The sequence below is a fragment of the Suricata suricatta genome, chromosome 12, assembly GCF_006229205.1.
Source record: "Suricata suricatta isolate VVHF042 chromosome 12, meerkat_22Aug2017_6uvM2_HiC, whole genome shotgun sequence".
In the NCBI taxonomy this organism is placed as follows: Eukaryota; Metazoa; Chordata; class Mammalia; order Carnivora; family Herpestidae; genus Suricata; species Suricata suricatta.
The window spans coordinates 17127751-17142699 of record NC_043711.1 but is presented as its reverse complement, the minus strand read 5'-3'; the positions used below and the strand labels follow the sequence as shown (position 1 = coordinate 17142699).

Here is a 14949-nt window from a genome sequence, read left to right as displayed (position 1 = left end):
AGAGCAAATGGGGAAAATGTTGCAAAGAAGTACATTTTGGTAAAGGGTATATGAGAGTGATATATACCATTTTCATCCTTGCGGCTTTTCAGTAAGTCTGTTTTTTCCAAACAAAAAGTTTAGAAAATGCTCCCCTGCCATGTCCCTGGGATCCTAATTCAGTCAGTGAGGAAGGACTGTGCCGACAACTCCAAGGACATGAGCATCTCTCTCTTTCTCTTTTTTTTTTTCACGTCAGACAGGTAATGTGCCTGGGTCATAACAAGGTTTAAGGGTGGCACATGTCACACAATGGAGTGAACACCCAATCATCATGCTTATGAACTACAAAAGGATTGAGCATCTCTTTTCTAAATGTGTTGGTTTGTCCCAACCTGCCAAATGTGTGATCTCAAGCTAAGTGAAAAAGTGCCAAGGACCTCCGACGGGCATCTTCTAAAAGAATCCCTTTATCTTTGTCCCCTCTCAGAACATCTTTCCCAGAGCAGGGTCTCACCAGAGGCTTGTCATATCAGCCAAGGTTGTTTTCAGCTTGTGAGTGATGGTGGTGAGTTCTGAATAGGTCTGAGCGCTGGGTCCTGCCTCCTTCTCTCCTGCTGATCTGCTGCATGATGTCAGTCTCCTTACCCGTGGGGTGATGGGTTTGGACCAGAGCAGAGGTTGTAAATTGGCAACCCAAGGGCCACCAGTCCACAGACATATTTGTCCTACACGGTATTTTATTTTATTTTATTATTTTATGTTTTATTTTAGAGAGAGAGAGGGAGAGAGAGAAAATCCATGCTCAGTGCGGAGCCCAACATGGGGCTTGATCCTATGACCCTGGGATAGTGACCTGAGCTGAAATCAACAGTTTAGACATTCAACCAACTGAGCAACTCAGAAGCCCTTTTTTAATTAATAAATTAATTTTATGCCCTACATGGCATTTGCTGACATTCAACAAAAGGATATTGCACATAAAAATTTGGCTCCATCTTTTCCAACCATACAGGGCCCACATTTCAGCAACTGATAGCAACTGATTAGAGTTGGGGCATGTGCCCTGTGCTCCCCACAGTCCCCAATCCACTCTTTTTTTTTAATTAAAAATTTTTTTAATGTTTATTTTATTTTTGAGAGACAGCATGAGCAGAGAAGGGACAGAGAGAGAGGGAGACACAAAATCTGAAGTAGGCTCCAGGCTCCAAGATGGCAGCACAGAGCCCGATGCGGGGCTTGAACCCATGAACTGTGAGATCATGACCTGAGCTGAAGTCAGAGGCTTAACAGACTGAGCCACCCAGGTGCCCCTCCAACCCCCTCTTTTATAACTAATCAGCTTCTGTGTTTACAGTTTCTGCTTAGCCTTTGGACTGGAAGCCCTCAAAGGACCTTCCATTTCCGATCTTCTAGGACCAATTCTCATCCCTTTAGGGGTTTCACATGATGAACAAGAGGTTGGATGGAGGGAAGAGTGAGGTGCAGAATAATAACAGAACCAAAATGAGAGTTGTGTCAATCACAGTGGCTTACACCCGGCCAGACTGTGGTTCAAGACATTCACATAACCACTGGAGTCCCAGATGGGATGCGATGCTTGGAGTCAGGGTTGGAAAGAAACTAGAAGGTTTTATTGGGACTGAAGGTTCAGGACAGAGGATGGAAGAAGAATTGAGAGAAAGCCAGGTATCTGGGGAGGGTGCCAAATATCTGGAACTGAGGGCATTACTGTGAGCAGTCTTGGGGTCACAGCTAAGAGCAGTTATGATTTGTAGCCAGGAAGTGGATCCTAGAGAGAAAAGGGAAAGAGAAAAAGGAATTTAAATCAAGGTATAGTGACAAGGAATAAAAGGATGTGGTATTTAGTTCCAGATCTACCACTTATTGATTGTGTGATCTTGGGCATATCATGCTGCATCCCAGAATCTGTTTCCTCAGCTTCAGAATAGGGATGCCAATATGAGCCCTGCCTGCCTCAGAGTTATAGAAAGGCTAACCAGCAATTCCAGAGAGCAAAGCACTTAGTAACTGGGGAAGCACTATCCCAAAGTGAGATAAAATCTAGAAGGTGTAATTTAGTCTTAGAATTCTGGAGCTTGAAGCTATTAGAATTGAAAAGAGTTCAGCAAGGTTACTACATATAAAGTTAACATACAGAAAGGAATAGCATTTCTACATGCCAGTAATCATTTACAAAATGTAATAGGAAAAAAACCCATTATGGTACCTAGAAATTCACCACACAATAGGGTTGTAAGACTTCTATAGAAAAACATGGAACTTTACAACTTTTATTTTTTTTAATATTTGTTTATTTTTGAGAGAGGGGGAAAGAGAGTGCAAGTGAGGGAGGGGCCCAGGGAGGGAGATGCAGAATCTGGAGCTTTGAGTGTCTGCAACCCTCTCATTTAACAAACCTAGGGACCTAGTTAGGGGGATTTGTGTAAGGGAAGGCCCCCAAACTGTGTGTTTTATCACATCCGCTGGAAAGGGACAGGCCTTTGTAATTAATTAGTCCAGTGGTTTCAGAACAAGGAAACACTTAGGGAACCTTGAAAGAAGTAGTCATGTTTTGAGGGAAAGGAAGTCCCCCACTGCACATTATGTAGCACACATAGTGAATGATACCACAGAGAGTGAGAGGTGAAAAGACCATCTTGTTCTACTTCCCCTGATAGAGATGAGGAACCTGAGTCCCAGAGATGGGAAATGGCTTGCCCAAGGCCACACAGCTTGTTCCTGGAAGAGCTGGGACTGTAACAGGGTTTCTTAACTTACAGTCCAGGGCTTTTTACTTCATGTGCCAGTTTGGATTGTGTATCCTGGCAAATAAATGGTGGCTTACACCAATGGAGATTTATTGACAAATGATGGCTTTCGCAGATGGGGGTTACTTTCCTCACTTTACATGAGGTCCAGAGGGGGACAGTAAGATTAATGTAGTTGCCGAAGAATGCTAAGGTCCATCTTCTTACTCCTCACCTTCAGCCCATGACTTTTGTCCTTAATGTCTTCAGATGACTGTATCTCCTCCAGGCATCATGTCTGTATTCCAAGCAGCTGAGTTTGTCTTTTAATATTTACCTGAAAGCTCCATTCAGTGAGGCATATAGCGATCCCAACTGCAAAGGAGTCAGGATAGGTGTCCAGGCACTAAAGTAGGAGGTGGCAGGGGGTTTTGAGTTGTTAGACCCTAATGTTTGCTCAATAACTGTGCTACACCATTTTATCTCTATCTATCTGTCTATCTATCTACCTACCTACCTACCTACCCATCCAGTAAAGATTTTTATTTGTTTTAAGTAATCTCGACACCGAATGTGGGGCTCAAATTTACAACCCCCAGGACCAAGAGTTGCTGACTGAGCCAGCCAGGCACCCCTATGGTACACGATTTTAAAGATGAAAGGAGGGGTGGGTGCAACAAATTCCTGCCTGAGAATCAGAAAATAGGTTCAAGTTTGGATTCCACCACTTATCTGTGGGTCTTTCACACGTCTCAGTTACCTCACCTGAAAATGGTATGGCCTAAATGACCCCAAAAAACCCTTCTGGCTCTTAATTCTATGACCCTATGCTATTCAAATCCTAATCCATGTATTTTTATTTCCCTCTCCCCATAGAATTCTAACATAAACATTGTAAATTATGATAATAACTGGTATGTAAAAATTACATATTTATCTGATAATTTTCCTTTACCAGGAAATTTCAGTCAGAGGTTCCTACCTTGAGAGCATCAAGGTATCTCCATAAACGTACTTTTTTCTAAAAGTTGTAAAGTTTTGGGGTGCCTAGGTGGCTCAGTCGGATAAGCATTTGACTCTTGATTTCAGCTCAGGTCATGATCTCATGGTTGTGAGATCAAGCCCTACGTCGGGCTGCACGTTGAGTGTGGGAGCCTGGTTGGTGAGATTCTCTCTTTCTTTCCCCCCGACTTCTCTCTCTGCTCCTCCCAAGAGCACATTCATGTGTGCTATCTCTTTCTCTCTCAAAATAAATAAACATTAAAAAAAAAGTTTACGTTAACTATGGAGATGGGGAGAAAGAATGAACCTGTACTTTGAGAAAAAAATCTATTGGGGCAGATCCATGTTTACACGAAAAATTACCACATATGTAGTGAGCACTGTAATAGGCATAGAGCGGGTGCAGGAGGATGTGTATGAACTGGAGTGGGTGGTGCCTAAATTGTATAACTCGAATGAAGCAGGTGGGAGGGAGGGCTTGGAAGTAGCTGTGGCAGGAAAGAGAAAAGGGACTGAACCAGAACAGCGTCAGTGTTGGTGGAGATGTTTCTGAGGCAGAAGGAGTATCCAGTAGGCCTGAGGTGGGGAGAAGACAGGGAATAATTGAGAGTGACTTTTGAATGTCTAGCTTGGGATACATATAACACGGTGACTTTATTACCTTAAAGAAGGAATGGAAGATTCCAACACTTTCGAATTTTCCTAGCCTTCTGACCTCTAAGGAGCTCAAAGCTAATGCCATTCTTGAAGCCCCGGGCAGGCACTGGGGCTGACTACTCCAGGCAGTAGGAAGGAACAGAGTAACATTTGAAGCTTTCACCTGTGTGTTTTCCTTCTAACAGTTAAGTGCATGGTTGGACAAAAATCTATCGGCTTTGGTATGAAATAATGCTAATTTCATGAGGACAGGAAGCCTATTTTATTTTATTTTTATTATTTTTAAAATGTTTTTTTATTATTTTTGAGAGACAGAGAGAGACAGCGTGAGCAGGGGAGGGTCAGAGAGAGAGGGAGTACAGAATCTGAAGCAGGCTCCAGGCTCTGAGCTAGCTGTCAGCACAAAGCCCGATGCAGGGCTCCAACCCACGAAATGAAGTGTGAGATCATGACCTGAGCCGCAGACGCTTAATCGACTGAGCCACCCAGTCGCCCCAGGAAGCCTATTTTATTTACTTTTATAAGTGTCCCTCACTGTGTGGCCCTTTCTGATGTGCAGATTATCGGTCAGTGTCTGTTGGATGAATGAATTCAGGCTTGCAATGGTAGTTCCCCTGCTTTAGAGTCTGAGTGGAAAGAGGGGTTAAAGCTTTGAGTTTGGTCCCACGACACCTACCTTATTAATTGGTTTGTGACCTAGATTAGTCGTTTCAGTTCTCTGTGATTGGCCTAAAGTTCTTTCCAGGGCTCCAGATTCATGGTTCTATGCGTTTTCCACTTATCCTTTTACCCTTCATTCCTTCATATTTGTACAGGCCATAAATACTCCTTTAAAGTCATTCTGAGCAGTACTCTGTAAATGCTTGCTAAGTGCTAGGCACCAATCTAAGTACTTTATTTATATCAACACATCTGATCCTCCTAACAACCCTAATTAGATAGGTGTGACTATTATTCATTTTACAGTTAAGGAAACTGAGGTACAGAGAGATTAACTATCTCCCACAAGCTCACGTAACTTGTAAGTAGTAGTTCCCAGATTTGCACACAGGGACTCAGGGTCCAGAGTCCAAGTTTAACTATCTCACTATGCTGCTTCTAGGTCACCCTAACAGGGACTATGACAGAGGCTGGTGACTTGCATTATCTCATTTTTATGAAGGCAACTAAAGCTTAACTTCCCGAAGTTACAAACAAAGTAGCAGAGCTGACCTTGAACCAAGGCTTTCAACCAAGTCCAGTGTTCGTTCTGGTAACCAACCTGCTCTAGAGGTCGACTATATGCCCCAGTGTCTGGTTGCCTGAATTAAAGCACCACACTTGATTACTGGCTTGTGGTCATTAGGTAAATTACTAAATTTGTGTTTGTTTCTCATTTGTAAAATGAGAATGGGAACCTTAATACCAATTATAAAGCATGGTTGTGACAACTAAATGAGTTATTAGGAGTCACATACCTACAAGAGTGCCTGGGAAATAATAAGCACTCAAGGGGCCTTGACTATCACTTTTCCTTCTGGACCACTGCTCTCCAGCAGAGACAAATAGTAATTTAAAAATTTAGTGGCCACATTTTAAAAAGCAAAAAACCCAAAAAAGGATCATGAAATTATTTTTTAAAAATATTTATTTTTGAAAGAAAGGGAATGAGAGCACGAGTGGGAGAGGGCCAGAGAGAGGGAGACAGAGAATGCTGGGCAGGGTCTGTGCTCAGCACAGAGCCCCACCTAGGGCTGATCCCATGATCAAGATCCTGGGATCATGACCTGAGCAGAAATCGAGAGGAGGTTGAACCGATTGAGTCACCCAGGTGCCCCATGAAATTATCCTAAATGTTTTTTTACATATGTTTTCTACCAAGTCTCGGAAATCTGGTGTGTATTCTACACCTACAGCACATTTCAACTTGGACCAGCAACGTCACTTGTGGCTGGTGGCAGCGCAACCTGGAGAGGCCCCACACCCGCATCCCCGTCCCCCCACGGTTCCTTCCCGCGACCAGCTGGCCCGCGCCCTAGGCCCCGCCCCGCGCCCCTCCCAGGTTACATCACAGAGCCCGCAGGCCCAGCGGGCGGGGAGACCCAGGCCCGGCCGCGTGTGCCCGGCTGCTCGCATCCTCCCAATTACAGGCACCCAAGTTCTGAAGGGAAGCGACGTGCAGCACTGGGCCGCGGCGGCGGTCGGTGTGACCGCCGGCCGCCCGTGTGCTAGCGGGCGGGAGGTGGGAGTCTGAAGCCCCCATGCGTACCTCGCCCCCAACGGCCCTCCGCTCGCGCCGCTACCACGGCGAGGTCGAGGCGGCGGGGCCGGCGCTCATTGGTTTGCCACAGCACTTCGCCCGCCCCCTTGCCGCGCTTATTGGGCGGAGCCGCGGCGCCCGCGGGATAGGCGGTGGCGGCGCCCCTCCCTCGCGCCGGCCCTCAAGAGAGCGACGAGGAAGCGGCCGCCTCCACGCGCCCCGCCCCACGGGCTTGCTCGGTGGCTCCGGCTCCTCCCGACTTCTCCCGGCTCCTCCCGGCTCCTCCCGGCCCTCTCCCGGCTTCCTCCGGCTTCGGCTCCGGCGCGGCGGCGGCGGGTAGGTGTAGCGACAGGCGGGGCCCGATCGGAGAGGCTGCCTCCCCACTCTCTCGGGGGCTGCCCGAGCCGCGCCTCGCGGCCGCCCGGGACCCCACAAGGCCCTCCGGGGGCGGGGAAGGGCGGTGGCCGCCAGCCTGCGGGCCTGCGGGACACGGGGGCGGGAGGGCAGGGGGCCTGAGGGCGTGATCTTTCGAGGCTTCGGGGCGCGAACCCGGGGCCCCTTGGGCCCGAGCTGGCTGAGAGGACCGGCTACGGGTGTCTGGAGCGTGGGGCCGAGCGGCTCGCCTCGGGCTCGGGATGGGGCTGAACAGGGGAGCGAGAGTCGCTGTGGTTTGGGGCCCTGGGTGGGGCTCGGGAACTTAGGAAAACTCAGAGGTCGTTCCGTGAGGCTTTGCGGGGGTCAGTCGAGGTGGAGCTGGTGCGAGCTAGGGAGGGTGCTCAGTCCGGGGTTACGGGCGGGGCTGAGGGGCGGTCTGGAGAACCGGGCCCCAGCCTAAGTTCCCCGCGTGCGTCCCCTCCAGCTGAGCAGACTAAGCGTTGGGTTGGGGGACTAAGTGTGTGTCTGGCTGCGGGAGGGCTAAACAAGGGTGGGGATGGGAGGATTGGGACTGGGACTGGGACCAGGACCAGGAGGGGGCAGTTGGTTACGTTACCCCGAACCGAGATTGTGGTTTAGCACTTGGACCAGGTTCTCCGTTGGTGGTGTTGCCTGAGCTCCTTTTTTAAGTGAAATCACCCCGTGGGGGAACTAACGTAGGGGTTTTTGCTTCCACCCAGGAACGTGTAAATTAAATGCATTTGATTCTTTAAGGAGGAGGCAGTGATTACGCCTAGTTTTGTGTTTTAGGATCCAAACCCGGGGTGAAACGTGCTTCCTGGGAAGATTAGCGTTACCCAGGTTTCTTCTGGAAACCCCCTTTCTCCTTTCTCTCCTCTGGTTCGGTTACAGTATTGCTCCCCAGGGCCTCTCGATTCCCTCTCCCTGGCTGCATAGCATTGCAGTGCTTCTTGCTGTGTGTGTGTGTGTGTGTGTGTGTGTGTGTGTGTGTGTGTGTCCCGCCCGTTTCCCTGCTGCTGAGCTTTTGGCAACTGCCACTGTGCTTTCCCAGGGATGGTTGTGGCATTGCATCAGGGGATATTTGTGCTTGTAATTTGCTCACTCAGCCCAGGAAGAGGGAGAATAGTATGCTGCAGAGATGGGAGGGGGGTGCTGTCAGCTCGGCTGGGCAGGCAGAGAAATGGGTGTGGTGAGGGAATACAGCTGCTCTAGGCCTATAGGGTAACACTGCCCAGTCATCAGCTCAAAGAGATTCAAAGAGCAGCAGCAACAGCTATTTTTATAAATCAGCCCTGAATCCAAGCTGAGCACATGGATTTAGAGTGAACAGTTGTCATGCTCTAACTATTACCGGCTGGGTGTTTGGTAGACAACATTGGAGTTGCTAAGCGAGAACTGTACTGTGCAGCCGGTACTTCACTTGCAACATTTTAACTTTGCTCTTCTCACCTCTCTGGAATGAATGGCACATCTCTCTTCACCCGGGTGTCTTTAAAAACTTGAAGTGGTTTGATGGTCCAGGCTACTTTTCAAATGAAATGTTTCTGTATCACTGGTAGTCTTCCTCTCACATTTGGCTTAAAAATAATAAAGCTGTCACCTTTTGAGCCCTTGCCATCTTCCGGGCCCTAGTGGCAGGTATTTATTTACAGATGGGGAAATTGAGACTGACAGGAATAAGGAGTCACACAGATAGTTAAGTATCAGACGTGGCATCCCCATCCACATCAAGGTCTCTCTGACCCACCTCCCCCCGCCCCCCAGTAGTTCAGAAACTGGAAATTTTTTATTCACACAGGGGTGACTCAAGTGCTTGAACATTTATTCATGCAAAGTAATCTCACTGGAGACTGATAAACCAGATGCCAATTTATTTACAGAGAAAGTATAAAGTGTCATGTACACAATGGAAATTAATAATCCACTGGCCAGGACACTTCCTTTGTTTCTGGGCAGCCAGATCAGTAATAAAAAGGCAATTGATTATAGAATGGGAACTAAGGGCCCTGGATGTTTGTAGGAGGATGTTTTAATCAAGGTACCGAAGCCTAGTGAGTCTTGCTTCTTTTCCCATTATATGAACACATATGTTAATGTGTGACAATGCTGGGGGAAGATTCTAAAAGCATTTTCTCACTCTGTCTCAGTTGTGTGTGGTTTTTTTTTTTAAGTTCATCTCTTCATATATTTGTCATCTCAACATATATTTGTGTTAAAATTCTCAAAATTACAAATAAGTTTACATTACATGTTAACATCATTTTCCATTGTTTGCTGGCAGTGAAGGAAGCACCTGGATTTTCTTATATCTAGGTGGCTTAGCTCTATTTTTACTTTTGTTTTTTGAGGATATGAAAACTTTTATTAATTACATACTTTGGCTTTCAGGGGAGAGTAGGACAGATTTCCCAAGCTTGCTTGAAATGGCTTGAGAGCTGAGAAAAATACTGTCTTGTGATTTTTATTGTGGTTATAGATTGAGGGGTATGTGTGGAAGTAAGTGTTCCCCTGTGTGAAGAGGGGCTTGTGCGGCTTGAACCTCTAATATCAAGTTAGGTGGGTTAGCTTTAGTCAGAGAGAGTGAATTCTTTCTGATTTCAGTGTATTGTTCTCTGCCCCCAACATGGGGCTCAAACTCATGACCCTGAGATCAAAAGTTATATATATGCTGCATGGGCTGAACCAGCCAGACTCCCCCTTCTTTTTTATTTTTTTAATTATGATTTTTTGAATGTTTGCTTATTTTTGAGATCGAGAGAGAGAAAGAGACAGAGTGTGAGCAGGGGAGGGGAAGAGATTGGGAGACACAGAATCTGAAGTAGGCCCTAGGCTCTGAGCTCTAACACAGAGCCTAATGCAGGGATCATGACCTGAACTGAACTCAGACACTTAACTGACTGAGCCACCCATGTGCCCCTCCTTCTTTTTTAAAATATTAAGCATGATTAGTTGATGTGCAGCTTTTATGTTCTCTTAAAAAGCAAGAAAATCTTGGGACGCTTGGGTGGCTCAGTCGATTAAGTATCTGGCTTCGGCCTAGGTCATGATCTCATGGTTGGTGGGTTCGAGCCCCGCGTTGGGCTCTGTGCTGACAGCTAGCTCAGAGCCTGGAACCTGCTTCAGAATCTGTACCTCCCACTCTATCTGACCCTCCCCTACTTGCACTGTCTCTCTCTGTCTCTCAAAAATAAATAAAAAACATTAAAAAAAAAGCAAGAAAATCTTGAGAAGCATTTTGACCCAATGGAAGTCATCTTGGTGCTTCATTTTATTTGGTCCATTTAGAAGGAAACTGAGGCAGATCTGGGTGGTTCAGTCGATTAAGTGTTGACTTGATTTCAGCTCAGGTCATTTCATGGTTCTTGGGATCGAGCCCTGCATCAGGCTCTGCACTGACAGCATGGGGCCTGTGTGGGATTCTCTCTCGTCCCTGTGGCCCTCTGCTGCTTGCATAGCACATGTGTGCTTTCTCTCTCAAAAATAAACATTAAAAAAACCATTATTTTGAATAATTTTAGATTTATAGAAGAGTTGTAAAGATAGTACAGAATTTCATCTAGCTTTCCTTAATGTTAACATTTTATATAACCATGATACATTTATCAAAGTTAAGAAATCAATATTAGTTAGTTGGAGTGCCTGGATGGCTCAGTTGGTTAAGGGTCTGACTCTTGACTTTGGCTCAGGTCATGATCTCATGGGTCATGAGTTCGAGCCCTGCTTTGGCCTCTGTACTGACAGCCTGCTTGGAATTCTGTCTCCCTTTTTCTGTCCCTCCCCCACTTGCTCTCTGTCTCTCTCTCAAAAAATGAACTTAAAAAAGGAGAAATGAATATTAGTTTAATATTATGAAGTAAATTAGAGGCTTTCCTCTCATTTCCCTAGTTTTTCCAGGGTGATGCCTTTTTTCTGTTATAGGATCTGATCCAGGATAGCACATTGTATTTAGATATCTTATTTCCCTAGTTTCTGACAATCTGTGTCAGTTTCTTAGTTTCTCCCTTCCTTTCTCTCCTTGACACCTTTGAAGAGTTGTAGTTATTTGTAGAATGTTCCTGAATTGGGTTTTCTGATATTTTCTCCTGATTAGCCAGAAGTTATACATTTTGGTGAAGAGTACCATAGAGATGGTAGATTCTTCTTGTCACCTCATATTGCATATCAGGGGATACCTGATAGCAATGTGACTTATTACTGATGTTAACTTTGATAATTTGATTAAGGTAGTATCGCTACCTTAGTATAGTTTCACTAAAGTGACTGTTTTTTCCATTTCCTTACCTTATTTGTTAGAAGCTAGAAATGAGTCACCAAATCAAGCCCATTTCTGGGGTAAGGAAATGAAGCTCTACCTCTTGAAGGAATGTGTGTCAAAGAATTTGTGAGTCTGCATTCAAATCACCCACAGTGATTAATCATAACTATTTTGGGGAAGGATCTGTGAGGCTATACAAAGGTCTGAGTTTCATCCACTAATTTTAGCATTCATCAGTGAAATTTGCCTGCAGCAGCAACTAGTGTGTGATTGTAGTGGTGATTTTCTATTTCCCTCATTCCGTCTACATTTATTTTTTGGAATTCTTCTGTAAGAAAGATTTGTACACTCCCCTCTATCCCCGCCCCCAGTTTATTTACTTATTTATATCAGTATGGATCCATAAACATTTATTTTTGGGGGCTGTAATACTGTTTGGGTTGTAATACTGTACTTTGTTGCCCACATTCTTCTGGCTTTGGCCATTTGACACTTAGATGTTTTCGATATGTCCTCCTTTTCTTTTTGTGGAGCACTTTTTCACTTCCTGATGTTGCGTGATGCTCCAGTCTCATCTTGTGTTTTCCCTGCCCCAGCCCTAGAATCAGCCATTTCTCCAAGGAGCCCTGCTTTCTTTTATTGGAAAAAAAAATTTAGAAACCAAGCTGGTTTCTAAATGAACTTGGTGTACTCACTGAATCTGGGCTGTCACTGCTTCTGGGCATCCAAAAGGGCAGACCTAGGAAATACCTACGTGTGTACTGGCTCAGGTATAAATATGTATTTGTGTTTATTTCCATATCTGTATATAAACATGAACATGCGCTCATACTGGTCTCTCTGACTCTAGTCCAGTACCACAAGTTTATTCTGACATTCCTCTCCTTCTTTGTAACTTCTTTCTCTGACAGTGAGAAACTTGGCTCTTATTATTTATAATTTACTTAACTATTCAACCTTAGTGTATGTGTAAAGTAGGAATGCAGTTTTCATTGTCACATAAAGTAAATTTCCACAGTCTTTTGCAACTGTTAACTAATTTAAATTATACTCCTATAATACTGGTATTTTAAATTACTGTTTTTTACTTAAGTGGAGAGGTGATGTCATTTGCCCTTGGCCAAACAGGAAGTGGAGTGACTGCAGCTGGAATCGATGACCTATTCTCACTCCTAGTGCTCTGCTTGATCCCATGCAAAGCAGTCTCTTTCTATCAAATATCTTTAACTACAAGTCATCCTTTGTCCCTTCTTGGTGGGATTGCTCCTTTTAATTAAAGAAGTTGCTGGGTTTTAGATTTTTTTTTTTTTAAACTTTTGACCATGTTGACAGCAAGAATAATTCCTTTTCTGGAATTACTGTGTCCCACTTAAGTTTTTTCCAGACTAAACAGCTTTTCTCCCTAGCTACCTCTTATGAAATGAGCTTTCTAAACTTTTTACTGTGTTGGGTATTGTCTTGTGGACATGCTACAGATCCTATGGTCTGATCCAGATACTGTGTTAAGCCCTGGAAATGAAGTGATTAAGGAATTCAAAGTGATCCCTTCCCTTGGGGAGCTTACCACTTAGTTTCCATCATTACTGCTTTAAAATAATTTTTGGGGGGTACCTGGGTAGCTCAGTTGGTTAAGCATTGGGCTTTTGATTTTGGCTCAGGTCATGATCTCACAGTTTGTGAAATTGAGCCCCATGTTAGGCTCTGTGCTGACAGCATGGAGCCTGCTTGGGATTCTCTCTCTACCTCTCTCTCTCTGCCCCTCTTCCACTGTACTCTCTCTTTCTCAAAATAAATAAAGAAACATTGTATTTATTTATTTATTTTAAATTAAAAAAGTTTTTAATGTTATATTTATTTTTGAGAGAGAGAGAGAGAGAGTGCGAGTAGGGGAGGGTCAGAGAGAGAGGGAGACACAGAATCAGAAGACAGGCTCCAGGCTCTGAGCTAGCTGTCAGCACAGAGCCCGATGCGGGATTTGAACCCACAAACCGTGAGATCATGGCCTGAGCCGAAGTCGGATGCTTGACTGACTGAGCCACCCAGGCGTCCCAAGAAACATTTAAAATAATTTTTTTAAATTTTCTATTTATTTTTTATACAGAGAGAGACAGAGCATGAGAGGGGGAGGGGCAGAGAGAGGAGGAGACACAGAACCGGAAGCAGGCTCCAGGCTCTGAGCTGGCTGTCAGCACAGAGCCTGATGTGGGGCTCGAACCCACGAACGTGAGATCTGACCTGAGCCAAAGTCGGAGGCTTAACCGACTGAGCCACCCCGGCGCCCCCCGAGAAACATTTTAAAAAATAAGTAAAATAACTGTTTTCTTTCTTTCAATATCCACTTTTCAGTGTTAGTTTATACTTGTCTGTCAATAAGCTCATCTCTAGGTCTTTTTCTCTAGAGCTGCTGTTAACCCAGATCTTAATTTAATTTAATTTTTTAATGTTTATTTTTGAGAGTGAGCGAGCAGGGGAGGGGCGGAGAGAGAGAGGAAGACACAGATCTGAAGCAGGCTTCAAGTTCTGAGCTGAGCCTAACTCTGACGCTTACCCCACTGACCACCCAGGTGACCCCAGATCTTCATTATTGATTGATTGGCTTTCTGATTCTATGTGTTGGACTTTTTTACACCTATTTTCTTTCTGTATGTCCCAATTTCTGCCCATTGTTCCAAAGGAGACTTTTTGAATCCTGATTCTACTATCCTGTGCCTTTGTCTATAATTTTGATATGTTCTTTCTATATTTTGACTTGAATAAATTAAGAAAATGTTAACCTAGAGAGTGCCAAGATAAATTTCTAGTAGTACATGATTAGAGACAAAACTTTATTTTCTCCTTACTCTGAATTTTATTAAGTGTTTTCAAAGGTTTTGGTTCTGAGTTTCTACTCTAGTTTGCATGCAAAATAATAATTGAAATATTTCACATCTTAATCTCCGAAGTCACAGCTAGTCCTTCCTTCCTTTCTTTTTTTTTTTTTTTTAATGTTTATTTATTTTTGAGAGAGACACAAAGCATGAGCTAGGGAGAGGCAGAGAGAGAGGGAGACACAGAATCCAAAGCAGGCTCCAGGCTCTGAGCTGTCAGCACAGAGCCCAATGCGGGGCTTGAACTCACAAGCTGTGAGATCATAACCTGAGCCGAAGTTGGATGCTTAACTGACTGAGCCACATAGGTTCCCCACAGCTAGTTCTTTCTAATGGTAGTTGTTGATTGTTCATTGAAGTTGGGTTATGTGATTGCTTATTATGACAAAGTATAGGTTCTGACTTATGATTCACATGTAAAATAGTTACGCCTTGTATCTCATTATCTCTCCCCCCATACATGTTGAAACTGTTGTGGAAGAACTTAAAGCTCTTAGGGAATATAATTTAAAGAATGAAAAATTTAGGTAGATTGGGGATAGTGATGAGTGAGAGTAGAGGTTAGGGATCCTCAAGAAAAATGTTGCTTTCTAAAGTGACTCCTCTCTATTCCATTGGTCTATGTGTCTGTTTTTGTGCCAATACCATACTGTCTTGATGATGACAGCTTTGTAGTAGAGGCTAAAGTCTGGGATTGTGATGCCTCCCGTTTTGGTTTTCTTCTTCAATATAACTTTGGCTAAATGGGGTCTTTTGTGGTTCCATATGAATTTGAGGATAGTTTGTTCTAGTTTGGAGAAGAAT

General features: G+C 44.5%; 1 non-coding gene across 1 annotated transcript; it reads right to left on the bottom strand.

Moving 5' to 3' along the window:
• Positions 1-232: 232 nt before the first annotated feature.
• Positions 233-336, bottom strand: LOC115275616. The gene has a single exon (XR_003901675.1). It is a non-coding gene; the product is annotated as a small nucleolar RNA U13 (small nucleolar RNA).
• Between the last annotated feature and the right edge of the window lie 14613 nt (positions 337-14949).